The sequence below is a fragment of the Pongo pygmaeus genome, chromosome 5 (genome assembly GCF_028885625.2).
Source record: "Pongo pygmaeus isolate AG05252 chromosome 5, NHGRI_mPonPyg2-v2.0_pri, whole genome shotgun sequence".
In the NCBI taxonomy this organism is placed as follows: domain Eukaryota; kingdom Metazoa; phylum Chordata; class Mammalia; order Primates; family Hominidae; genus Pongo; species Pongo pygmaeus.
In genome coordinates, this window is record NC_072378.2 from 130,657,975 (window position 1) to 130,685,899 (window position 27,925).

A 27,925-nucleotide genomic window follows, 5' to 3' on the forward strand; every position below is an offset into this window, starting at 1 on the left:
ATTAAGGATTCCAAAAATCTTGCATCATAGCTGATAAATTCTAAGGTGAAATCCAGTTTTTAAATTTGTTGTTGTGTGAACATGTCAGGAAAGTTCTGAAAATGTGAAGGTGAACTTCCAAAATCTGTCATTTATCAGTAAGCTCCATCTGACTGCTGTGTCCACAGTTGACAGAGGAGGAAAAGGGCTTGATGGTTGTTGTTGTTATTTTTTTAAACTGTTCATTATCAAAATAATACAATTTCACTAAGAAAACTTTGAAAGAAAAAAATTGTCTAAAATAAAAATTTAGAGTAATACCCTTACTCTTCAATTTCATTCCCCATTGGTAGCCTCTATTAATATTTTTGTGTATATCCCACCATGTCTTACACACACACACACACACACACACATTTTAACAAAGATGAGATCACACTATACAAGATTCTACAAGTTATTTTCTCACTAACAGTGTCTCCTTGACCCCTACCCATATCCGTGGATATAGATCTTTTCTGTCTAATGTTGCATGGTATTCCATTGTGTAAACATGTTGTAATTTAAGTAGTCTCCATTGATAGGCACAGAGGTGATTTCCAGTTTCACCGAGAGGTAGCTATCACAGTTGTTGAGAGCACAGGCCTTAGCGTCAGACTGCATGGGCTCATGAGCACAGTTCCTCCACTTACTTACTTGGATAAACTACTTAATCTCCCTTACTCCAGTTATTTCAGCTGTAAAATGGAGAAAAAATTAGTGCTTACTCTAAAAGATTATTATGAAGAGTTAATAGTTATAAAATGCTTAGAATAGTGCCCATTTCATAGTAAGTACTGTATAATAATTTTATATGATATTTTTATCACTATATACAATACTACAATCCACTGATTTTATATGTATCTAAACTTCAACTTTTGATTGGGTCTGACTTGTTTGAGTACACAGAACAAATTCTTAATCTGGAATGCAAAACCTGCTGTAAGCTGGCCTCTGCCTATTTCTCCTATGCCTTCCCACACTCCAGCCATAGTGATTCTTCCTACACTTCTCTGAGTGTACAATACTGTGTTCTTTTCTGGAAATTGCACACACATTTCCCTCTCTTTGAATTCTGTTACATCCTTGTCTACCTTTTGAAGCCTCTGCATCTTTCAGAGCCAAGATCTTGGATCCCTACATCTTTGAATTCTCCTTTGAACAAAGGATTTCTGATGATCCTTATTTTATATCACCATTTTGTACCCGTTAGGGCACTTTTCATACTGCAGCTATTTGCTTACAAAGATGCCAAACACACCAGACCACAATAAATATGCAGAAAAGGGCTCTCACTTGCTCATTTCTATACAGCCCAACTGAATATAATGCCCAATACATTATGTGAATGCTTTCTGAATTAATAAAAGAACAATCTAAAACTGAAACTCTACTCACATTTTATCACAAGGCTGTTTCCTTAGGTGTGAAGGTGTGGTAAGGCTGGGAAAATGCATAGCTTCCAGGGATATGCTAAATCTTTCAATCACTTGGGACCTGTAAAGCATTATAACATGAGTCATGGTTTATGAGTGCTAAATAAGCACTGAACTAGGAATAGGAAGATCCAGTTTCCAGCCATGGCCCTGTCATTCTGTGGTTATGTGATCTTAAGCTGGGCACTTGTGTTCATAAACTAAAAATTGAAGGACTGGCAAAGAATGGTATCTAATGCAAAGAATAAATGTAATGTCTAAGAGAAGATCTGACATGCTCAAGTTCATTACAGCTTATTTCCTTATATAAACAGGTGTTTCTAGATCAGCAATGACACAATGAGCAATAATCCCCAGCGTCAAAACTCATTAAATGACTATTGTAATAGAACAGATTATCAGGTTTGAAGTTTCTTTTGAAAAATGAATGTGCCAACATTTTCTCATGTTTCAAAAGAAATGTGTGAAAGTATTGGGGAACCTGCCCCAATAGTCACGTAGGTCCTTTTCTATTTTCCCTAAGCATTGGCCGGGTTGAGAAATAAAGGGACAGAGTACAAAAGACAGAAATTTTAAAGCTGGGCATCCAGGGGAAGACATCACATGTCGCTAGGTTACGTGATGCCCCACAAGCCGCAAAACCAGTAAGTTTTTATTAGGGACTTTCAAAAGGGAGGGAGTGTACGAATAGGGTGTGGGTCACAAAGATCATGTACTTCACAAGGTAATAGAATATCACAAGGCAAATGGAGGCAGGGTGAGAACACAGGACCACAGGACCGGGGCAAAATTAAAATTGCTAATGAAGTTTCCGGCACCATCTTATCAGGAGACAGGGTTTGAGAGCAACTGGTCTGACCAAAATTTATTAGGCGTGAATTTCCTCTTCCTAATAAGCCTGGGAGTGCTATGGGAGACTGGGATTTATTTCATCCCTACAGTTTTGACCATAGAAGACGGCCACACCCAAGGGGGCCATTTTAGAGACCCACCCTCAGGGGCATATTCTCTTTCTCAGGGATGTTCATTGCTGAGAAAATAATTCAGAGATATTTCTCCCATTTGCTTTTGAAAGAAGAGAAATATGGCTCTGTCCTGCCTGGCTCACTGGCGGTCAGAGTTTAAGGTTATCTCTCTTATTCCCTGAACAATTGCTGTTATCCTGTTCTTTTTTCAAGGTGCCCAGATTTCATATTGTTCGAACACACAGTCTCTACAATTTGTGCAGTTAACACAATTATCACAGGGTCCTGAGGCGACATATATCCTCCTCAGCTTACGAGATGACAGAATTAAGAGATTAAAGTAAAGACAGGCATAGGAAATCTCAAAGGTATTGATTGGGGAAGTGATAAGTGTCCATGAAAACTTCACAATTTGTGTTTAGAGACTGCAGTAAAGACAGGCATAAGAAATTATAAAAGTATTAATTTGGGGAACTAATAAATGTCCATGAAATCTTCACAATCCACATTCTTCTGCCATGGCTTCAGCTGGTCCCTCCGTTTGGGGGTCCCTGACTTCCCGCAACATGAAAGGGTATTCCCTGGACCCCTAAATAGCATGATTTAAACTGCATTATATTTTACCAAAATTATGGCTTAATTCAGGTCTTAATGATTACCGTTTACAAACTCAGCTGTATGTGTGTACAGTCTGTTGGCTGTAGGATTAAGAAATCTCGATATTTATAAACATTTTAGAATTCAAGATGCCAAGTAGTTTTGTTCTAATTTAATAAAAACAGATCTAATAAAATTGTCAAGAAAAACCTTATTTTTCTTTACTCTAGATCATGATTATGGATGGAGAAATCCCAAACAGAAAGATGATTTAGTGAATTTTAAAATTTTATTTTGCCAACTAATTTAATGTGGTTGTACTGTTTTGATTGAGCAGAAACTGCAGAATTAAATTCTTTTACAATAAATTTTCACCATGCCTGAGAATGTTATGCTGAGAGGCACCCCTTCTTGGGTTGGCGAAGTATCACTCACACAGTGCCTGAGAGATTTGTTGAACATCTGCTACATGCCAAGCCAAATGTTTTACAACTATAATTTTATTATCAGTGAACACTTAAATCAGTGTTATATGGACATGTTAAAATTATTGGCACTTTATGGATGAGGGCAATGAAACCCAGAATAGTCAGTAAAAGTTAATATTTTAGCCCAGCTGTTCGAGTCAAAGGCTATGCTCTCTGTGTAACACCACATCGCCATCGCCATCACCAACTGAAATGTAGCTAAAAAGGCAGCATTTGGGCTGTGCTTCTGGAAGGGACTGAAGTGAAGGCTGATATAAGCAGAGCACCAGGGAAGTCAGAGGACATGTGAACAGTGCCCTAGTGCAGTGCTTTTCAAATATTAACATGAAGACAGATCACTTGAGTATGTTGTTGAGTTGCAGAGTATGATTTAATAGGTTTGGGCAAGGGCCTGAGATCTTGCTATTCTAACAGGTCCCCCGTGATGCAAATATTGCTGAGTCTCGGACTATGCTTTTGAGTAGTCAGGCACTAATGAAAGAATGACTGGTTCAGTACCATGGACAGTGGAACAGGTGGGCCACCACTACCCTCTTCTCTCATTTCAGTCAAATCTCTATTATCTTCTACGGGTAGACTCTTGCAACAAAAACAGTCAAAATCTTTAAAAAGTAATTTTTGGATTTCTACAAGCTACTTGGTGATTATCCTTCAACAGGCACAAATCTGTTCAGAGGAAAGAACTGGGCTTTGGAAGGGAGAGAGTGTGGCTCCTTTCACATTTCTTAATGGTACGTTGCCAGTGTCGCTCAGGCAAAAAGAATCTAATCAGGTTTATTATCTAACAAGGAGGTATCTAATTATCTAATATAGATGATTCTGTATCTAATACAGAATTTATAAATATTTAAGTAGTCGTATCAGCCTCAACATTATAAAACATCAGTCTGAGAGGGGATAGCACTGTTACTTGCACATTTAATGAACAGAAAAGAAATTAGCAACATCTTTCTGCTGTGAAATCCACCGAACTATTAGTCAATTGCACATAATGTGAAAGAAAACATGAAAAGTATGACAAAGTGCTATTCAAAATCACAGTGAAATAAAAATGACCTTAAAATTGTATTTTAAAATATATTTCCTCTACCTTTTTCTTTATGCTATATTCCTCCCCCTATTTCCTTATTTCAAGAACAAAGTCAGAAGGTTCATTTTCTTTATTGACTTTACCCTCTACTTTGAAAAAGTGCCTATGGCTGCCAGCAGAAATACTACAGGGGCTTTAAGACTATCAATCTATTTCACATCAAGAACAAAGTCATTCAGATAAAAATCTAGCAAACAATTCTATTTTTTCCCATTGAAAACATTTTTATTTTCTGTTTAAGGATCCCTTCTCAGGTCTAAAAACGCTATGGGCTACATTTATGGCAAGAGAAAATGAGTATAATCCCACACAAATTTTCTAATAGCACTTCTCTTAGCCTTGTTACATGACCTCTTAAGAATACTCATTCTTTTTCACTTCAATGTATGTTTCAAAAATTAATTCATTAAATATGAATTGCCATCCATTAGACTTTTATAATACTATACCAAGAGTGAAAATGTTGATCTTCATATTTTGACCTTTTTTTCAAGTTAATTCTTGATTCCACAGGAAAAGTCTTTTTTTTGATGATGTTAATTGCATTAAAACAAGTTTGATGTGAGTGTATATATGTTCAATCACATATGTATTGAGGATCTATGTGACTTGTAAGAAGAATATTATACACATCATTTCATTCAATTTTCACAACACTTTGAAATAGATACTTTGTTCCTACTTAAGGAATGAGAGAAATGAAGTACAAAGTCCCTCTGTTAGTAGGTGGTTGAGCTTGGATTACAGGACACTTGGATTACTCTCTTTCTACTATGTACTCTTATAAGATGGGCTTGTTCTAGTGGAAATTTACAAAAGACACAGCAAAAAATATTATGTGTGAAGTGCAGTGCTACTTGATGGCGAGAAGTAGAAAATAGTTGACTTCTATCCATTATTTCCAAAGCAGATGTGCAGCTGAATTCAAAATCCATTACTGGCATGGTATATTCACTTTCAGATGGAAAGATATTGGCCATTACTAAAGATAAATAATTTACCTGAGATTCCCTTGAGCACTCAATGTCAGGGAAAATTTATAACTAATATGTTGAGAGTTGCTCAGACTACTGAATTGCAAATAATCCTCTATTTACAGGCCATTTTACCTGCCTTTTCTGAGACTAATAGTAATTATTTTAAAAAGAAATCTAAATAATTCCCTTTTGGTGATTTTACTTAGTCTATATTTCTTCTTTTTTGGTAAATCACTAAAATCTGAGTTCATAGTTCATAAATGAGGAAGCATCAATATCTGTGGCCTTAAGAATGTGCTTATTCCTTTTTTCATGGCTCTCATCAGTCTCTTTTTGAGGACGGCTCAGTCACTCAATGCTTAAAATGGCTAGATGACCATTTTAAACGTTTCACCATGGGTCTTAGGATGTCACCTCAAATGATCTATGGACTATGAGCCTACTCCTATTACTCACTCCTTAGACAGTGAGGGGAACCAGGAGGTGTTTCCTCTCAGGAGCTTTATAGACAATGTGGCTTCAGGGTGTTTCTTTATAAAATGTAGAGGTAACTACGAAGAGGGCCCAACGGAAGCACACTCCTTTGATACGGTGCTTGACAAACACATTTAAGAAAACCTAAGAGAACTGAGCAGGTGGCTGTGGGCTAGAATACTAGATGCAGGTGGGGTAAAAATAAAACCACAGATGGTTTATAAAGGTGACTCATCCTTCCCCCACCCCAACTCCTTTAGTTTTCTTTCTTTTTATAAAACATTTTGATTGTGACATCTCCACTAAAAGTGCCCAATCTCTAAATTCTTCTAGTCAAGGCAAGAAGGTTATACCACAGGAAATCCATTTCTACAGTCTCTTCTCATTGCTATATCTGATTTTAAAGACTTTTTTCTAATGTGGAAATTTTTGCGTGGATGTCCCCCACCCCCCCAAACATACATTTTATACCCCCCTGAAGCAAACTTTTCTTGAAAACGAGATAAACAGATCACACGCTGAAATAAACAAATACACTGCACCAGAATATCATACTTGCCTTCTATCACTTAAAACACATCCAGGGGACACAAGCATAGCACATCCCCTGTGCATGCGGCTGGCCTGCACAGGGGGTGGTTGGAACATCCAGTAATTAGTTTTACATGAAACTTTACTTACGGAATTGGCCTGCATATATACAGTCATCACTGTCTTTGCCGAATTAGAGACGACATATTTTACTCTATGAACAGGCCAGTCTCCACTCACTGGATGTTTGGGGTCAAGGAGGAGTAACCTGAACCTCTCGTTGGCTTTGATGTTTGGAGTTGAACATCCGCACTGCTCATCGAAGACCCCCGTGCTTCAGTTCCCTCTGTCTTCCATTCCTCCCGCCCTTGGTTCTCGCCCCTCAAGCCGTTCTCCGGAACCCCTTGCCAGGCCGGCGGGACGCGTGGACGGAGGGGGCCCTGGCCGAGTCTTTTCCGGCCGGGTTTGGTTTTGCTCGCGCAGCGCCCGCGCAGCCCGCCAGGGGGACCCCGGGCCGCCGGGCGGCATCTGAGGAGAAAGCGTCCGAGGGGCGTGGAGCCAGGGTCCTGCGGTGCCTGCTCCGGGAACACTGCGAGTCCGCTGGAGCTCCCCAGCCGCTCCGGAGAACTGGGGGAGCCGGGCCCCTGGCTCGGTAACCGGTGGTCCCGCGGTAGCTAGAGGCGGGCCCCACGGGTGGGTGTGTCCGTTTCCGCACGCCAGCCTTCCAGCCCGGGAAGAGCGCCTGCAAGCGGGTACTTTGTTCCCAAAGATGGGTTTTGTCTGCGGGTGATTTGGGCTCTCGAAGTGCAACTTTGTGGCCGGGACGCGGATCGGCCGGCCTGGGCTCCTGCAGAGCAGATCCTGTCTGCGTCCTCCAGGAGGAGTGGGTGGCAGGACTGGGGTTTCCCACAGGTTTTGGGGCGTCGGCGAGATTGGCAACGTCCGGGGTCGCAGGCGCGCAGCCACGCCCCTGGAAGCCCGCCCCGGCCCCCGCCCCCAACTCGCCTCTTTGGGGCTTTATGGCGTGAGGTTTGGGACTGGGATCCATCTGGAGCCGAGCAGAAAACTTTTCCCCTCCCATTCCCGGTCCCTTTTGTCTTTCTTGGCCGAGGTGGCGGCGCCGCCTGAGCGGCGACTCCCTCTCCCCTGCCCAGCTCGCTGCGCCCAGTGCCCTCCGAGGACAGGCGCGCCTGGACTCTGCGCCCCGATGGCGGCGGCCCGCTGTGAGCACCAGCAGCGGCGCGTCCCCTGCCCCGAAGCCGCCGATGCCCCCCCGGCGCGGGCATAGGGGCGCCCCCACCCTCCGCCCGCTTGCACCCCTTGCCACCCGCCCCCTCGCCTGACTCATCCGCCCGCGGTGGCCGCCCAAGCCCTGGGATGGTGAGGGAGACGGCGGCTGCCCGCGGCGGCCGAGATTCCCTCTGACGCCCCCGACCCTGCCGCCTTCTTCGTCCGCCTCCAGAGGCGCCCGACGTCCCGACAGCTCCTGGAGTGAGACCAGGACTGAGAACCGGGAGAGGCGACCCGACCCTCAGGGCCCGGTGCTCAGGACAGGTGAGGGGAAGGAAAGGGTGCTGCCGGGAGTGGGGAGGTGGGTGGGCGGCCACCGCAGCCGAAACCGGGCACTTCTTCAGCCCCCTGCCCTCCCCTCCGCTACAGCCTCCAGAGTTAGGTAAACGCTGTCTCTCCTAAAGTTTGGGAAATAAACCAAGTCCGCCATCGGGTCCAGACTCCCCAGTCCCGGGAGCGCGAGAGAAGCCGTGCGGGGCAGCCTCCAAGAACCCGGAGTACTGGAGCGCCTGGCTGGGTTTCTCCAAGCAACACCCTCCTTTGTCTCGGTTCCTGAGAGTCAGCATTCTCTGTAATGTCCACAGCGTTAATTTATGATTGAGCAAAGTATGGTCAGGGTTTCCTAAAACAGTATCTGGATAGGGTAGAATCTACACAGGCAAAATGGAGAGGCAAAGCAATTCAATTATTTGCAAAATTCAGCACTACTCTTCTCCCTGTAGTCTTGGCTGTAAGAGAAAGGACTGAAGGCTTCTAAGATTTGCTTCATTAATCATTCTTTTGCTATAAACTGTTCGCGCCAACACTTCACATTGTGTAGGCGCAAGCTCTCTGTGTATTTACCGCTGTTTGATTTAGAAAAATGTGTGTGTGTGTTTGTGTGTTTTTTTAAAATAACAATTCATTGTTCAGTACCAGGCATTGGTAATGTCAGAGAGAAAGGCAGATGCAGCACATTCATGTAATTGACTAATTGGAATCAGCCCCGGTCCACCTTAGTCTGGACCGGGGCTAAATAACTAAATATGTTGGACTAAAGTGTCTCTTGCCTTGTCTCTTCTGAATACCTTCAGAAGTAGTTATGGACAATTGCATAGAAAACATTTCAAGAATCGATAATTATTCTTGTTTGTAAGAAAGAATATTGAACTCTCGGTTTTGCAATCAAACCAAGTTTGAGGCACACTTTCTATAGTGCTGTATGCATAATTACCAGAGCTTGTGAAAGCTATTTACTTTGTCGTTTCTTGAATTATGGAACACTTATAAAAAGACCTTCAATTTGTTATTTGGCTACTGATACTAGAAAGCATTATCATTTTGTGAAAAGTAGACTAAATTTTGAAACTTTTTAAACCTTACTTTATTTTCCCACTGTTTACCTACACAGAAGTATGTGGTTGTAGTTTCATTCTTTATAAACACCTCAAGTGAAGAATAGAAGTCCTTCTAAACAGAAAATAATGCTTCCATTAAGTGGAAACTATAGTTAAATGCTTTGACAATTTAACATTATGATTTTTTTTTTACTGTAAAAAAATACACACTGAGGTGTTTAGAAAGATTTTTTAACCAAGTCCTACTAGATAGCTCATAATTATGAGATAATGTAGCTATAATTTGTAACCCTGGTTATAATTAGCTTTGTATCTAGGCTGGGAAAGCCTTCATTAGAGTTGTATGGGAAGTCCCTGTGTGTAAATTCCAGGGAGTTAGCACAGAAAGGCTTCACCTGTTGCCTTTGAGGCATGTCTAAGTAAATGCGTGTAGTGTCTAAAGACACCTGTAATCAGAAGGGATTCTTCAGGAAAGATCATTGTAAAGAGCGATGGCTGTACTTGTTATTTTAACTTGGTGGAATTTTTAGTGAAGCTTTTGAATACTACAAGAGTTAGATTGCTATATTTGGACTTGTGTAGCTTCAGAATTTTGACAGTAGCTCATTGGCCAGAAAAGGATAACTACTGACATATAGAGGGAGCGGATCTGAACTGATTGGTTAAATGCTCTACTTCTCATGATGACTCTTAGCATAAAGGAAAGAAATTCATATTTAGCTTAGGAAGATAGATAAGAACAAAGGTAAAAGCAAATGTCAACTTTTACATTTCTTAAGCAAAATTAGTAGAGGATAAAAAAATAAGCCCTTGTAGTCATACACATTACTTATCAAATAGAGGGTAGAATTTAAAAGAGGAAAAATAACTTGTGCAGCAACAAAAATCCAAACCTGCAATGAGATGGACCTCATTTTATTAAGGAATGTATATCTGATTTACAGTTTTATCAAGCAGATCCACTTGTTCCTGGACTTACACTATGTTTTGTCTGCTGAGATCTGATATGTGCTCAAAAACTCAGAAAACATCAGTGAGTGCTTGTTGTGGTGTCATCCTAGCTACCCTTCCAGGCCTTTTCTATGGGCTTATAGGCTGATGGAGAGGGGACTGATAAATGTACCACAGATCACCTGGCAGCTGAGGTGGTCTGAGAGTAGCAGGGGACCAGTGCAGACTGGGGAGCAGCATAGTGGGTTGCAGAGGGACCTGGATGGGGTCATCTTGACTGAGTCACTAATTAGGTGGCTGTGGGTAAGTGGGTAAGTTCCTCTGCCTTTCTGCTCCTTGGTGCCCTTATCTGCAGAATGAGGGCTTTGGACTGATGATCTTTATGTTCTCTCTTTAAAATGCTGCAAGGCAAATTCTGGCAGAATTAAAGAGAGACAGAAGTCAGTGTGTGTGTGTAGGAGGGTGGTTTGTAGGGTTTTGGTTGAAGGAAGCCAGGCTGGAGGGTCGTGCTAGTTGTATTGAATGGGAAATGGCAAAGAGAAGTAAAAGATGTCTGGCCTGGGACATCTGACCTAACATTGATTATGTGAATTGAAAATACATAATAAAATAATAAAAATACCAACTTTCACTTAGTACTGGGTGGTTTTCCATGAATTTTCACAAATGATGCAATAGATTTTTGTAACAACCCTCAGAAGTAATTAGAGCAGAAAGGTGATGAAGCCGGGACTAATACTGCAAAGCACATCTGCACCAGTATGCGCCACTGCCTTTCTGCAGGATTTGTAGAGATAGGAGAAGCTAAAGCTCACTTTGGAAACCCTGAGTAAACAGGGGAGAGACATAAGGTTAGGGTCAGATTTTAGGTGAGGTTGAATTTCTGAGTAAGAATTTAGGTTACATTCTGGAACACAGAAGTCTCCAATTATGAGCTCAAGACTTCCTGAAATGCCTTGAATTCTGATTATTGATGTTTAATCTGACTGCTCCTGTTCTGTGCCTGCTCCTCCCCTAAGGTCCCCCTATCCCCAGCAGGAATTCTGGGGCTTTGACTATCACAGAGTAATTGATATGACTCTTCCAATTGCTTTTAGTGATGCTGGAAAAAGGAAATCTGTTTCATATAAAGGCGAGGATTCTGGGGCCATTGTATCGTTAATTGATAGGATGTGTTCTGCAAGTTGTGCTTTGGAAACTTTGTCACCAGAGGTGAAATTACACAAAAGGCATAGAAATCTAGCAAGGTGTAAGATGAGTGTCTGTACAGTCCTTGCTGTAGAGCCCTAATCACTCTGCTCTGAGCATGAAGTGCACCAAGCGGGGACAAGTCTCCGCTTACCACCCAACTCTGTGTTCACCACCCCACTTTGTGTTCATGTAGAAGGGAGTTACTCAGGATTCATTTGCTTGCATGTGTGAATATTTAACTAGGTAAAGCAAAAAAGGACTTACTGGCTCATTTGACCAGAAAGTTCAAAGGTGGTCCTTGCTTCAATCATGGCAGGAACTCAGAGACTTACACAACTTTGTTGAGGTTGTTTCTCTCTCTCCCCGTTTCTCGGTCCCGCCTCTCTCTCGGTCAGCTATATTCTGAGGTACTCTTTCTGGGTATGGAGAAAGATGACTGTGGGTATTTCTACACCTACATTCCTGGGCTTTTCATCTATGAGAAAAAGAGGTCCTTTTGCTTCCAGGTCCCATTTTTATAAATCTCCTTGAAGGGCTCTGATTGGCCCTGCTCAGTGGTAATTGAATTGGTCTCTGTGTCTAGCAGAGAGTGCTACTCTGATTGTATTGGACTAAATCTTGTGCCTAACCCTGTGTATATGTGGTTCTGGTGCTGAGATGAGGAGGAGGCGGCTGGTAGGGCACTATGATAGGCAGTTCTGTCAAGATTACATAGAGTTGTGGTTCTCCCAAGAAAATAATGCTGCCAATCAAAAACAATAGTCTATTATTGGGAATAATTCCTTCCTTTTTTGGGACAGCCCTCTGCACAATGATCTGGAGTTTGCACATGGAAGCAACTCAGATGCCCAAGACAGTGTGTATCCCAAAAGTGGGACCTTTCTCCCAAGCAAGGTATAGCCCAGTGATGAAATAATGCCCTCATGTTTAAACTTTATTAAAAGGAGGATTGTTTCCAGAATACTGTTGAATGGGAAGCCACCATTTATTCATATCTATGTACTTCTAGCAAATATCCCTGTGCCTTATTTCCAGCCCAGAGATTTTGTTTCCAAAAGCCCTGCCCATCTAGTGATGATGAGATTGGAGACCCCCTACTTTGGCCATTGTAGAGCCAGTGAAAGTTTGAACAGGGAGCTGAAGTGATTAACACAGAACTATTGTTTATGCAAATTCATTGAGTTGTTGGAAATGCACAGAGGGGAGTGGCAGGCACAGATTAAGGTTATCATTTAGGAGGCATAAGATGACAGGTTTCCAATTACAGTAATGGCAGCAAGAATTTGTGAGCAATATTATGAAGTTCTTGTGAGGTTATATGTCAGGATGAAGGAGCATCTTTGTTGACAGAAGCATTTGTGGAATGAAATAGACCAGGAGGGAGTAGACTAGGAAGACATCCTGGGCCAGTAGGTGAAATGGCGGTGCATGGTAGATAGGTTAATAGCAAATGGATTGTGTAAACAGGAGGCCTGTGGTCATCATGAGTCCTAGGTGCATGTATAGAACTGACATTTACCAAGGATCTACTTAGTATGGTAGGTTCATGTTGCATACTTTAAAGTTATTATATTAATGCTATGTAAATCTCACAATAGCCCTCCAATGAGAGAAAACTGAAAGTCAGGGAGGTAAATAACTTACTGAAGGTTATGAGGCCATTAAGCAGTACCGCTGGAATTCAAACCCTGGCAGTCAGACATCAAAGCCTTGTTTTAACCACTATGCAAAACTACCTCTCAACCTCAAAGTCAAATTCACTGTATCAGGCCAAACTGAAGGACCAGCTAAAGGTTGGCCCTTCTGATAGGAAATGAGAGTGCCAGAATTCCAGGTCAAATAGAAGGCACAGAACAGAGGTTATTAGGGTGAAAGTGCATAACATTCATGCTCAGAGCCAACCTGGACAAGAATGTCAAGGTAAGACATTCTTGGAAAGGAAAGACTATCACATGCATTCATTCTGGGTTTAGGGTTTGGGGTGTAGCAAGGAAAGGGGATGGGAAAATTATCAGGAAGTCGAACAGATGGGCAGATCAATAGAACAACTGGAGTTTGATTGTTGACCTGAGAACAGGAACTCTACCATCTGCCATGGCTTTAAATATCCTTCCAGGTGTAAGTCGATAAGAATATGGAATGGGCAGCTCCTCAGAGGGAGACAGGATTTTATTAGTTGTCAGGCACTATCAGGGAAGGAGCTAACATTTGTAAGGCCATGTGCCTTAGATACGTAATCTCACTAAATCTTCATTATAAGTTCCAGAAGGGTAAATATTATGCCTCCCCACCACCGCCACTTTTCTTGAGCCAGGAAATGGAGGCTCAGAAGGTTAAGTGACTTGCCTGAGCTCCTGGAGCCAGACTGGAAAGTGAAAGAGCTGGCATGGAACCCAGATCTGTTGGAATCCAGACCTCTTCCTGAATCTTCAGGGACTCATCCTGGTGCTAGCAGGACAAGGTCAATATCAAGTCTGAGAGATGGAAATGGGGAAATCAGGAGGGGCATATGGTTGTGAAGGAAGACAGTAAGCTAACTTTTAGACATCTGAGTGTGAGATAAGAGCAGACCGTCTGAAGAGAATTGTCCAGCAGGATTATATCCGGCTTTGGCAGAAAACTTAATAATCTAGTAGGTTTTTTCCCCTCTGTACAGGATCTCTATCATTATGCAGGGTAGATACGTCAGCAAGTCAGATGTTTGGAAGGCTTAATTTAAGTCACTGATTTCAGTTCAAGAGAAGGGACCTCTGCCAGCTGCCATGGCCTGAATTTACCTTTATACATACAGATCCTCTGCCCTGAAATGTGAAAAAATGAGAAGTAGATACATATAGAGAGGGAGAGAGGACACTCGCTAGCACATGCTGAATGTAGTAGGTTCATGAAACACTCTAGTTATAAAGGTGTGTACTTGAGGATGCTCTAAATAAAATGAGTTACTAATAGAATGTGAGTGACATCATATCATTCCCCAACAAATACAATATCAAATTTGTATCTGTTTAGGTGTGTGACTGGATGTGTGTGCAATCGACTGTGTATATATGTACAATAAGAGGAAGGGGAATGAGAAGGTGTATAAAAATAGAAGTATTTATGAGAACCTTGTAGCCTATTCGGAGAGGTAAAACAACCATGTGTAAAACTTTTAGAACAACTCAATAGAATAATATGTAAACAAATGGTTACAGTGCTTTGAAATAAAGCTGGTAGAGATATGCAAAGAATAGAGGCTCGTGACACAAAAGCAATGTTGAATAGAAGTAGGCTATTTCTTGTAAATAGTGAGCTAATCACAGAGGTACTAATAGATTAGCAACTGCTGGGGAGAAAAAAAAGTATTTTCCTTTTGAGAATCAACATCTTTGGGCTTAAATGCAGGAGGAATCCAAAGAATCTCAGTACTGTCTCTAAGCTGAGGTTGGCATAGGAGAGACACAAATTTTGTTTCCCTTGGCAAAGTAAGTCAGATCGGCTTAATGAACATACATGTGCAAGTATTTGTAATAAAATGGAGTTAGCATTTCTGAAGAGATGTTGTTATATTTTCTAATCATAAAGGTGATACACACTCCCAATAAAAACCTTGGAAAATACATTAAGTATAAAAAGTCAGGGAGAAAATTTGCCTGTAATCCTATGACCCAAAGGCACTCATAACATTTTGGCATTTTCTTTCTCCTTATTTTTAATGATTTTTTCCATAATGCTTAATATTGTATTACAACCTACTCTGTTTGCTTAATCTTATGTCTTAATATTTTCCAACTTCTGGGCAAGCTTTATTAATGTCAGTATAATATTGGATTATGTGGACATCATAATTTATTAACTATTCCCTTAAAATTGGACTTTAGGCCATTTCCACATATTTGGTATTATAAATGGCACTTTGATGAATCTTTCTTCAAATTTCAGATTCTCTTTTTTGTGCATAAGGGTTATAAATACATTTATATTCCATTTTATATATGTTTATCAGATTACTTATTTTAAAAAGATTTGTGGAACGATAATTCCTGGGTCAAAGGGTATGAAAATTTCAGGCTCTTGATACTTAATGCCAAACTGATTTTCAAATAACTGAAGTTATGACTAACAGTGCATGGAACTACCCTTCACATGCTCTCACTAGGTGTTTTTATTTTTAAATTTAAAAAAGCCACCATTTTGAAAAAAAGAATAGTTTATGCTAAGTGCTGATTTTGTTCCTTTGTTACCCAAATCTCCCTTTTAGAATGTAGATTATGTAAGATATTGTGATTCATTTCACTGTTTAAAATTTACTTATTAGTGTTTCTGAACATGCAGATAGGGGCCCATGACAGAAAAAAGTAGCTTGTAAATGATTTTTTGAAAGCCAGTGTTATACACATCCTGTTTGGGGACTCTTCAGACTCTACGGTGGAGCAGCCCGTGAGAGAAGTTGATTGATGTAGGATGAGAGCCCCTTTTTGCAGAGCTAAACCCCTGACAGCCCTGCCTCTGTAGCCTTGGATATTAGGTCCTAGTAGTCATGGAGTGTTCTAACTGCACTTTTCACTGGGGCTGTAACCCAAGTGAGAGCAGGCCTGTATCTGTTTTGTCTGTGGCTATATCCCTAGCAGATGACCTTAGACCAAGTTTTGCTGGGAGGTGGGATCTGAAAATGCCTGAGTCTTTTTTTTTTTTTTTCAGACGGAGTCTCGCTCTGTCACCAGTCAGGCTGGAGTGCAGTGGCATGATCTGAGCTCACTGCAATCTCCGCCTCTCAGGTTCAAGCGATTTTCCTCCCTCAGCCTCCCGAGTAGCTGGGATTACAGGGGCACACCACCACGCCGGGCTAATTTTTTGTTGTTGTTGTTATTTTTAGTAGAGATGGAGTTTCACCATGTTGGCCAGGCTGGTCTTGAACCCCTGACCTCAGGTAATCCACCCACCTCAGCCTCCCAAAGTGCTGGGATTACAAGCGTGAGCAACCTCACCTGGCCATGAAAATGCTTGAGATTTTTCCCCTAGAAAACTTCTATAATGTTAGTCACTGATTGCCCAGAAACAAACTTCCTGAATTTTGAAGCTTCTGGTTTTACTCTTTTCCAAAGAAAATTCAACCACATCACAGTACCTAGCTTTATGGCAATGAACTTTGACTTATTCCAGAAGAGGAATTTGGATCTTACACATACCTCTGCAGGGTATTTTATTGTCTAAAAACACTTATTGAGAGTAAAGGGAACTATTAAACTTACAGTAGCAGTCAATTTGAGGTGGTTTTTGAGTGCCAATTTCAATTTTTCCACAACTATTATATTCCTACAAAAATAATTTACAACTAAAATAAAAAATATTTTTGTTTTCTCCTATAAGTTGAAGGATATTATTATATTGTAATTATTCTCCTTTATGGATCTCAGTCAATAATTTTGAATAAAATTATTTTCGTTCATTTGTTCAACAAATGATTATTTAGAGAGATTCATTCAGCAGGTGCTGTTGTATTTATGACTCATTTTGTCAAATGTGAGACAGATCTTCTTACACAACAATAATGCAGAACACTGTGTAGGAATTCATGCCTTATACATTTATTTACTTATAAGACACATAAAATCTCTTATGACATGTGTTAAAAAGTAAACTTGGCTCAGGAGAAGGTTTATTAATTAATAAAGGATTCATTAAATATTTGTGCTGCCAGCTGGGGATCCAGTAATGACCAAAACAAAAAGTTATGGAGGAGCTTACATTGTAAATGGAGGACACAAACAGGAAACATATAAATGAGCAAGGCAATTTCAGGCAGTCAAAAGTGCTGTAAGGGAAGTCAAGAAATCTGATGTCATAGAGAGCGCATGCGCTCATTTAGATCAGATGGTCAAGGAAGACCTCTCTGCATTTGAGGCATTTGAGCTACAACCTGCGAGAGAATGAGGAGCCAGCCTCACATATTTGGGGAGGGGGCATTGGAGTAGGTTTTATACTCAGTGCACTGGAAAGCCATTAGAAGGCTGCTCTTTTGGAGCATGATGTTTGAGGTCATTTATTAAAAATGAGTGTTGAGATGAATAATGCAAAGTATCACTTCACTGTAATGATGATATTGGTATTGGGAGCAAAAACAATGCTCACATTAGAGACTATATGTAGTTATGGTCAACATATGTCATATATCACTATATGGCTAAAGACATTTCATATACAGTATGTCTACCTACAAAGGGGTTTTAATATAAATATAACATGTAAATATATTTAATAAATTTATAAATATAACTAAATATAGATAGCAATTTCAAAAGAATATATAGAGCTCAGTAAGTCCACCACAGAGTTTTTGTTATGTGAAGCTTGTGTTCTTTAACTGAGCCTAGCATATTGACTTGTACATTATATACATTTGATAAATGTTGCTGAATTAACCATGTGGAATATTCTTTTTTTTTTCATTTTTATTTTATTATTATTATGATTACACTTTAGGTATATCTCCCAATGCTATCCCTCCCCCCTCCCCCCACCCCACAACAGTCCTCAGAGTGTGATATTCCCCTTCCTGTGTCCATGTGTTCTCATTGTTCACTTCCCACCTATGAGTGAGAATATGCGGTGTTTGGTTTTTTGTTCTTGAGATAGTTTACTGAGAATGATGATTTCCAATTTCATCCATGTCCCTACAAAGGACATGAACTCATCATTTTTGATGGCTGCATAGTATTCCATGGTATATATGTGCCACATTTTCTTAATCCAGTCTATCATTGTTGGACATTTGGGTTGGTTCCAAGTCTTTGCTATTGTGAATAATGCCGCAATAAACATACATGTGCATGTGTCTTTATAGCAGCATGATTTATAATTCTTTGGGTATATACCCAGTAATGGGATGGCTGGGTCAAATGGTATTTCTAGTTCTAGATCCCTGAGGAATCACCACACTGACTTCCACAATGGTTGAACTAGTTTACAGTCCCACCAACAGTGTAAAAGTGTTCCTATTTCTCCACATCCTCTCCAGCACCGGTTGTTTCCTGACTTTTTAATGATTGCCATTCTAACTGGTGTGAGATGGTATCTCATTGTGGTTTTGATTTGCATTTCTCTGATGGCCAGTGATGGTGAGCATTTTTTCATGTGTTTTTTGGCTGCATAAATGTCTTCTTTTGAGAAGTGTCTGTTCATGTCCTTTGCCCACTTTTTGATGGGGTTGTTTGTTTTTTTCTTGTAAATTTGTTTGAGCTCATTGTAGATTCTGGATATTAGCCCTTTGTCAGATGAGTAGGTTGCGAAAATTTTCTCCCATTTTGTAGGTTGCCTGTTGACTCTGATGGTAGTTTCTTTTGCTGTGCAGAAGCTCTTTAGTTTAATTAGATCCCATTTGTCAGTTTTGGCTTTTGTTGCCATTGCTTTTGGTGTTTTAGACATGAAGTCCTTGCCTATGCCTATGTCCTGAATGGTAATGCCTAGGTTTTCTTCTAGGGTTTTTATGGTTTTAGGTCTAACGTTTAAGTCTTTAATCCATCTTGAATTGATTTTTGTATAAGGTGTAAGGAAGGGATCCAGTTTCAGCTTTCTCCATATGGCTAGCCAGTTTTCCCAGCACCATTTATTAAATAGGGAATCCTTTCCCCATTGCTTGTTTTTCTCAGGTTTGTCAAAGATCAGGTAGTTGTAGATATGTGGCGTTATTTCTGAGGGCTCTGTTCTGTTCCATTGATCTATATCTCTGTTTTGGTACCAGTACCATGCTGTTTTGGTTACTGTAGCCTTGTAGTATAGTTTGAAGTCAGGTAGTGTGATGCCTCCAGCTTTGTTCTTTTGGCTTAGGATTGACTTGGCAATGCGGGCTCTTTTTTGGTTCCATATGAACTTTCAAGTAGTTTTTTCCAATTCTGTGAAGAAAGTCATTGGTAGCTTGATGGGGATGGCATTGAATCTATAAATTACCTTGGGCAGTATGGCCATTTTCACGATATTGATTCTTCCTACCCATGAGCATGGAATGTTCTTCCATTTGTTTGTATCCTCTTTTATTTCCTTGAGCAGTGGTTTGTAGTTCTCCTTGAAGAGCTCCTTCACGTCCCTTGTAAGTTGGATTCCTAAGTATTTTATTCTCTTTGAAGCAATTGTGAATGGGAGTTCACTCATGATTTGGCTCTCTGTTTGTCTGTTGTTGGTGTATAAGAATGCTTGTGATTTTTGTACATTGATTTTGTATCCTGAGACTTTGCTGAAGTTGCTTATCAGCTTAAGGAGATTTTGGGGTGAGACAATGGGGTTTTCTAGATATACCATCATGTCATCTGCAAACAGGGACAATTTGACTTCCTCTTTTCCTAATTGAATACCCTTTATTTCCTTCTCCTGCCTAATTGCCCTGGCCAGAACTTCCAACACTATGTTGAATAGGAGTGGTGAGAGAGGGCATCCCTGTCTTGTGCCAGTTTTCAAAGGGAATGCTTCCAGTTTTTGCCCATTCAGTATGATATTGGCTGTGGGTTTGTCATAGATAGCTCTTATTATTTTGAGATAAGTCCCATCAATACCTAATTTATTGAGAGTTTTTAGCATGAAGGGTTGTTGAATTTTGTCAAAGGCCTTTTCTTCATCTATTGAGATAATCATGTGGTTTTTGTCTTTGGTTCTGTTTATATGCTGGATTACATTTATTGATTTGTGTGTATTGAACCAGCCTTGCATCCCAGGGATGAAGCCCACTTGATCATGGTGGATAAGCTTTTTGATGTGCTGCTGGATTCGGTTTGCCAGTATTTTATTGATGATTTTTGCATCAATGTTCATCCAGGATATTGGTCTAAAATTCTCTTTTTTGGTTGTGTCTCTGCCCGGCTTTGGTATCAGGATGATGCTGGCCTCATAAAATGAGTTAGGGAGGATTCCCTCTTTTTCTATTGATTGGAATAGTTTCAGAAGGAATGGTACCAGTTCCTCCTTGTACCTCTGGTAGAATTCGGCTGTGAATCCATCTGGTCCTGGACTCTTTGTGGTTGGTAAGCTATTGATTATTGCCACAATTTCAGCTCCTGTTACTGGCCTATTCAGTGATTCAACTTCTTCCTGGTTTAGTCTTGGGAGAGTGTATGTGTCGAGGAATTTATCCATTTCTTCTAGATTTTCTAGTTTATTTGCATAGAGGTGTTTGTAATATTCTCTGATGGTAGTTTGTATTTCTGTAGAATCAGTGGTGATATCCCTGTTATCATTTTTTATTGCATCTATTTGATTCTTCTCTCTTTTTTTCTTTATTAATCTTGCTAGCGGTCTATCAATTTTGTTGATCCTTTCAAAAAACCAGCTCCTGGATTCATTAATTTTTTGAAGGGTTTTTTGTGTCTCTATTTCCTTGAGTTCTGCTCTGATTTTAGTTATTTCTTGCCTTCTGCTAGCTTTTGAATGTGTTTGCTCTTGCTTCTCTAGTTCTTTTAATTGTGATGTTAGGGTGTCAATTTTGGATCTTTCCTGCTTTCTCTTGTGGGCATTTAGTGCTATAAATTTCCCTCTACACAGTGCATTGAATGCATCCCAGAGATTCTGGTATGTTGTGTCTTGGTTCTCATTGGTTTCAAAGAACATCTTTATTTCTGCCTTCATTTCGTTATGTACCCAGTAGTCATTCAGGAGCAGGTTGTTCAGTTTCCATGTAGTTGAGCAGTTTTGAGTGAGATTCTTAATCCTGAGTTCTAGCTTGATTGCACTGTGATCTGAGAGATAGTTTGTTATAATTTCTGTTCTTTTACATTTGCTGAGGAGAGCTTTACTTCCAAGTATGTGGTCAATTTTGGAATAGGTGTGGTGTGGTGCTGAAAAAAATGTATATTCTGTTGATTTGGGGTGGAGAGTTCTGTAGATGTCTATTAGGTCTGCTTGGTGCAGAGCTGAGTTCAATTCCTGGGTATCCTTGTTGACTTTCTGTCTCATTGATCTAATGTTGACAGTGGGGTGTTAAAGTCTCCCATTATTAATGTGTGGGTGTCTAAGTCTCTCTGTAGGTCACTCAGGACTTGCTTTATGAATCTGGGTGCTCCTGTATTGGGTGCATATATATTTAGGATAGTTAGCGCTTCTTGTTGAGTTGATCCCTTTACCATTATGTAATGGCCTTCTTTGTCTCTTTTGATCTTTGTTGGTTTAAGGTCTGTTTTATCAGAGACTAGGATTGCAACCCCTGCCTTTTTTTGTTTTCCATTTGCTTGGTAGATCTTCCTCCATCCTTTTATTTTGAGCCTGTGTGTGTCTCTGCACGTGAGGTGGGTTTCCTGAATACAGCACACTGATGGGTCTTGACTCTTTATCCAATTTGCCAGTCTGTGTCTTTTAATTGGAGCATTTAGTCCATTTAAATTTAGAGTTAATATTTGTTATGTGTGAATTTGATCCTGTCATTATGATGTTAGCTGGTTATTTTGCTTGTTAGTTGATGCAGTCTCTTCCTAGTCTCAATGGTCTTTACATTTTGGCATGATTTTGCAGCGGCTCTACTGGTTGTCCCTTTCCATGTTTAGTGCTTCCTTCAGGAGCTCTTTTAGGGCAGGCCTGGTGGTGAAAAAATCTCTCAGCATTTGCTTGTCTGTAAAGTATTTTATTTCTCCTTCACTTATGAAGCTTAGTTTGGCTGGATATGAAATTCTGGGTTGAAAATTCTTTTCTTTAAGAATGTTGAATATTGGCCCCCACTCTCTTCTGGCTTGTAGAGTTTCTGCCGAGAGATCTGCTGTTAGTCTGATGGGCTTCCCTTTGTGGGTAACCTGACCTTTCTCTCTGGCTGCCCTTAACACTTTTTCCTTCATTTCAACTTTGGTGAATCTGATAATTATGTGTCTTGGAGTTGCTCTTCTCGAGGAGTATCTTTGTGGCATTCTCTGTATTTCCTGAATGTGAATGTTGGCCTGCCTTGCTAGACTGGGGAAGTTCTCCTGGATAATATCCTGCAGAATGTTTTCCAACTTGGTTCCATTCTCCCCGTCACTTTCAGGTACACCAATCAGACATAGATTTGGTCTTTTCACATAGTCCCATATTTCTTGGAGGCTTTGCTCGTTTCTTTTTATTCTTTTTTCTCTTAACTTCCCTTCTCGCTTCATTTAATTCATTTCATCTTCCATTGCTGATACCCTTTCTTCCATTTGATCGCATCAGCTTCTGAGGCTTCTGCATTCTTCACGTAGTTTTCGAGCCTTGGTTTTCAGCTCCATCAGCTCCTTTAAGCACTTCTCTGTATTGGTTATTATAGTTATACATTCTTCTAAATTTTTTTCAAAGTTTTCAACTTCTTTGCCTTTGGTTTGAATATTCTCCCGTAGCTCGGAGTAATTTGATCGTCTGAAGCCTTCTTCTCTCAGCTCGTCAAAGTCATTCTCCGTCCAGCTTTGTTCCGTTGCTGGTGAGGAACTGCGTTCCTTTGGAGGAGGATAGGCGCTCTGCTTTTTAGAGTTTCCAGTTTTTCTGCTCTGTTTTTTCCCCATCTTTGTGGTTTTATCTACTTTTGGTCTTTGATGATAGTGATGTACAGATGGGTTTTTGGTGTGGATGTCCTTTCTGTTTGTTAGTTTTCCTTCTAACAGACAGGACCCTCAGCTGCAGGTCTGTTGGAGTACCCGGCCGTGTGAGGTGTCAGTCTGCCCCTGCTGGGGGGTGCCTCCCAGTTAGGCTGCTCGGGGGTCAGGGACCCACTTGAGGAGGCAGTCTGCCCGTTCTCAGATCTCCAGCTGTGTGCTGGGAGAACCACTGCTCTCTTCAAAGCTCAGATGGAAATGCAGAAATCACCGGTCTTCTGCGTCACTCACGCTGGGAGCTGTAGACCGGAGCTGTTACTATTCAGCCATCTTGGCTCCTCCCCCAACCATGTGGAATATTCTACTTGTAAGAAAAAAATTTACCTCGGATATAAAATCACATTAATTAATTATTTTCACATTTAATTATTATCACATTAAATAATTATCACATTCAATTAATTAATTAATTATTTTTTGAGAGAGGGTCTCACTCTGTCCGCCCAGGCTGGAGTGCAGTGATTGTGCATAAGAGATAAAATCTCTTATGACATGCGTTAAAAAGTAAACTTGGCTCAGGAGAAGGTTTATTAATTAATAAAGGATTCATTAAATATTTGTGCTGCCAGCTGGGGATCCAGTAATGACCAAAACAAAAAGTTATGGAGGAGCTTACATTGTAAATGGAGGACACAAACAGGAAACATATAAATGAGCAAGGCAATTTCAGGCAGTCAAAAGTGCTGTAAGGGAAGTCAACTGCAACCTCTGCCTCCCGGGTTCAAGCGATTCTTGTGCTGGGACTCCACAAGTTGCCTCCCAAGTAGCTGGAACTACAGGCACACATCACCATGCCTGGCTAATTTTTGTATTTTTAGTAGAGATGAGGTTTCACCTTGTTGGCCAGGCTGGTCTCGAACTCCTGATCTCACACAATCCATCTGTCCTTGGGACTCACAAAGTGCTGGGACTACAGGTGTGAACCACTGCACCCAGAAAAATCACACAAAACAGTATTTTTATGAAAATACTAAGCCTTTTCTTTGAAAAAGAAAGAGACATGTTCCTTATACTCTAAGTCTTAACAGTAATTTTAAATTGTATTCAAAACGCTAAAATTGAAATATTGAAAAATAAAAAATACACAAGTATAATCATCATCTTCCTCACATACATTTTTTTTTCTCCCCGGTTAAGTAGAAATCTCTGGAAAGTCCACATTTTAGATAAAGATTTTATTAATATCACTTGGTCTTATCACACTTTACTTGACTTGTGGAAATTCCTTATTTATTTTGTGAGTCTTCCAACTCTCAAAATAACCTCTATTCAGAACTTTTCATGCATAATTGAATATAGGACAATAATAACATAAAATTAATGATGCTTGTTAATGAATATTTAGCTCAGTGTCTTCTGGGAGATCTATTCAAATATAGTTATTAAGTCATCAGACATTTATTGAGCGCATACTAAGTGCTGGCCATTGTGTTCCATGCTAAGAGCATAACAAGCTTTTCTCAAGAAACTCAGGCTAGAGAGCCATTGGGTAATACTTTAAGCACTTAGAGCAAGGGAAAGAGTTTTGCAATAAGATGATATATGGGACTCCCTGAGTCTACGTTGGGGTGGCAGTAATGAAGAGTGAAATTGTGAATTAATTCGGGAATTCCTTAAGTCTGGTATTTGGTTAAGTGATTTGAAAAGACAGATTACAAAAAAGAAGTCAAAGATAAAAAGGCAGCACATGCCATCCATCTCCAGGTAACAAGGCCACCTGCATCCCAATTCTCATTTCTAGAGATACCACCCTAGGGATTCCCTGTTCTCCTGCCCCAACAGCCAGAATCTCATCTGTTTATTTGGCAGGAGACCCATCTGGCTGCAGGCCTCTGGGTCTCATCCCTACCTAGAGCCCCATGAACCCAGCCCTCCCTTCTTTATCCTCCTGCATGTGGGGCTGCATATTGACTCATTGGCTTCAGAGTACAGTGACCTAAGCTGCTCCTCCAAGTCCTCCTGCAGTTTTGGATTGAAGAGGCCTCAATCCTGCTGCTTTCATTTCCAGTAGAGCCTCACTCATTTATGCTTTTATTTATTCATTCAATAAATATTTTCTGAGTACTTAACCATGTACTATTTTAGGCACTGGAAATGTAATCGGAAACAAAACAAAGTTCCTGTCTTTATGAGCCTTATATTCCAGCTGGAGAAGACAGACAGTACATGTATAATTTGTTGTGACAAATAAGAGAAGAAAAATAAAACAGAACCCAGGGACTAAGAGCAGTTAGGATGGGGGTAGAGTAGCGTGGTCAAGGAGGGCCTCTCTGATAAGGTCTGACATTTGAGCAGAAACCTGAATGATGCCAGGGAAGAAATCATTAGAATATCCTGTGAAGGAGTGTGCCGCAGGAGGAATAGAAAGTGCAAAGGCCATAAGGAGTCAGTGTGTGGGGTGGGAGTTGGCTTGGACTGTGTGAGTAGCATTAGCATAGAGGCCAGTGTCATTAGAACAAAGCAGGGGCTCACAGAGGGTGTTGGGGTCACAAGGAAACTTTGGACTTTACTCTGAGTTGTTTGGGAAGTATCTGCTAGGAGGCTAACCTTTATCAATATCACTTTCATATGACCACATGATTTCTAAGAATATTGAATTAGAGTTCAGGCACATAAGTGGGGGTTTTATTGGGCCTAACCCTCACTTTTATTGCTAGTCTCAGAAGGAAATATGCAGTGATTAAAATCCCAGGTGTCTGTGTCAGTTATAGGCCTGCCTGATAGGGCCTGAACTCAAATTCAATGTTCTTAGAAATCATGTGGTCATGTGAAAGTGATATTGATACAGATCTTGGCCGGGCACGGTGGCTCACACCCCTAATCCCAGTATTTTGGGAGGCTGAGGCGGGCTGATCACAAGGTCAGGAGATCGAGACCATCCTGGCCAACACGGTGAAACCCCATCTCCTACTAAGAAATACAAAAAATTAGCCGGGCGTGGTGGCTCATGCCTGTAATCCCAGCTACTCGGGAGGCTGAGGCAGAGAGTCACTTGAACCCGAGAGGTGGATGTTGCAGTGAGCCAAGATCGCACCACTGCACTCCAGCCTGGGTGACAGAGTGAGACTCCGTCTCAAAAAAAAAAAAAAAAAAAAAAAAAAAAGATCTTGAGTAAGAATAGCCCAGAGAATTCCGAAACCTAATGAGAGATTTTTTACTTTAGATGGTGTATTAGTTTATTTCATGCTGCTGTAACATGAATATCACAGACAGGGTAATTCAAAAAGAAAGGAAATGTATTTATCAAGTTCTGGAGGCTGGGTTATTAGAGTGCTGGCAATATCAGGGTGCTGGCAACTGGTGAAGGCCTTCTTGCTGCATTATCTCATGGCAGAAGGACGAGAGCATATGGGGTTGAACTCATTCTTTTTATGAAGAAACCACTCCTATAATAACTAACCCACTCCTTCCATAATGGCATTACTCCATCCATGAGGGCAGAGGCCTCATGGCCTAATCACTTCTCAGAGGTTCCACCTCTCACCACTGTTGAATTGGGGATTAAGTTTTTAACACACGAAGTTTGGGGGACACATTCAAACCATAGGAGGTGTGAACAAAATTTTGTTGTTGATTGAGAGCTGTGTGGAGAATTTTTCAGACAACACTGTGTTAAATTGGAAAAAATTACAATTTAGAAAAGGAGAAGAGGAGACTTTCTTTCTCATAAAGGGTTACAGCCTGCAGAATGGCCATTCTGACAGGCTGGGAAGCATAGCCTCCAGCCGGAAGTCAGAAACAGATACTTAGAGGGAGGGACAAAGGGAACAGGAATTTATGCTGAATATGGTGGCCAAATAAGCATATTCAATAGGCCATAGGAGGAGTCATAAATATTAATGAAGGGAGAAATGTGCACATGCGTGATTGAGCTTCATGCCTGTCCATGGCTCCCATCTACAAAAAATGGTGGGGTTAACACGATCTGTGGGTGGACTTTTCCACCCTCCAATGTCAAACGGTGAAGCAGAGGATACAAAAACCCTTACTGCACATTCTGCATAGACTGGCCAGAACCAGTCGGTGTGACTAGTTAGGGCATGAGTTCAGTATGGGGCACTTTAAATTTGAGATGCCTGTGATACGTCTTAGGGGAAAGAGCACAGATGGGACAGATGGGGCAGGAGCTCAGATGGACAGATGGGGCTGGTGCTCAGAAGAGAAATATGGAAGGGAAACTTAAATTTAAGGATCATCAGTATGTAGTTGATAAATAAAGTTATGGAGAGAATAGAGATTGAGAAAAGAAGGAGGCTTAGGAACAAGCTTTGGGAATTTCTACATTTCAGGGTGGATAGAGAGCATACCGAGAAGTAGCAGCCCTAGTAGTAGCAGAAAAGCTGGGGTGTGCTAACGCTGATGAAAGCTACATGATATTAGCAATAAAGCTTTGTTTGCACATGGTCCTTACTGAAGCCCTTTTTGAATATTTGGGTTCAGTTTCTTCAATTTAATCTATAAGTACAACTCCAATGTAGTATAACCTTCAAATTTTTGAGTGAAATGGGATTAAAAGTTACTGAAAATCTTTTTTTTAATTTCATGTCATAGTTGTTGATACTGTCAGAACAGAATAGACATAGTTGTACCTTCACAATAAAATAATGATAGAATAGTGCATCTGAAGGTCAATTTCATGATCATGCTGATGACTAATATAATCTTACTGTCAACTCCATTGCTGCCTTCTAGTTTAGTAGGTCTTTATACTTTTTTAAAGCATCTGCAGGCTTACTGCTAGGTGATATATTATTTTTGTTATAGGTGTTTTTAAAGCCACAAATAGAAGTTTAAGCTATTTGCCAGGACACTATAAGGAAAGTATAAAATTTAAAAAAGAAGTGATTGAATAGCTAGCAGAAGACTCTGAGGGCTACCCTGGCTTTTATTATGAATGCATTTTAGCTCATTAAAGTTGACGAGAAAAGACAACTTTTATTGGAGGTTGCATTTAGCCTTTCCATTTGGGAGCTTATCTTGGCCCATTCTGTATGTGATGGTGGACCCTGAGGGAACATCACATCC

General features: G+C 40.6%; 2 protein-coding genes across 12 annotated transcripts in view; one reads left to right on the plus strand and one right to left on the minus strand.

Annotated features, from left to right (window-relative positions):
- Positions 1–7,448, minus strand: part of SAMD3 (sterile alpha motif domain containing 3) — a 218,034-nt gene extending 210,586 nt beyond the window's left edge. For 5 of the 10 annotated variants that reach the window (XM_054492712.2, XM_054492706.2, XM_054492708.2 and 2 more), the window contains exon 1: positions 6,730–6,853. The gene's annotated coding sequence lies outside the window, so the exon portion shown is untranslated. Of the gene's footprint in view, positions 1–6,729 lie in introns of all 10 variants that reach the window. The other 5 variants (XM_063666586.1, XM_054492704.2, XM_054492711.2 and 2 more) reach the window with 4 other exon arrangements.
- The window catches only part of TMEM200A (transmembrane protein 200A), a 185,433-nt gene that overhangs the window by 94,292 nt on the left and 63,216 nt on the right, over positions 1–27,925 (plus strand). The window contains exon 1 of one of the 2 annotated variants that reach the window (XM_054492714.2): positions 7,072–8,133. The exons of the other annotated variant lie outside the window; for it this stretch is intronic. The gene's annotated coding sequence lies outside the window, so the exon portion shown is untranslated. Of the gene's footprint in view, positions 1–7,071; positions 8,134–27,925 lie in introns of those variants that run through there. 2 annotated transcript variants of the gene reach the window in all.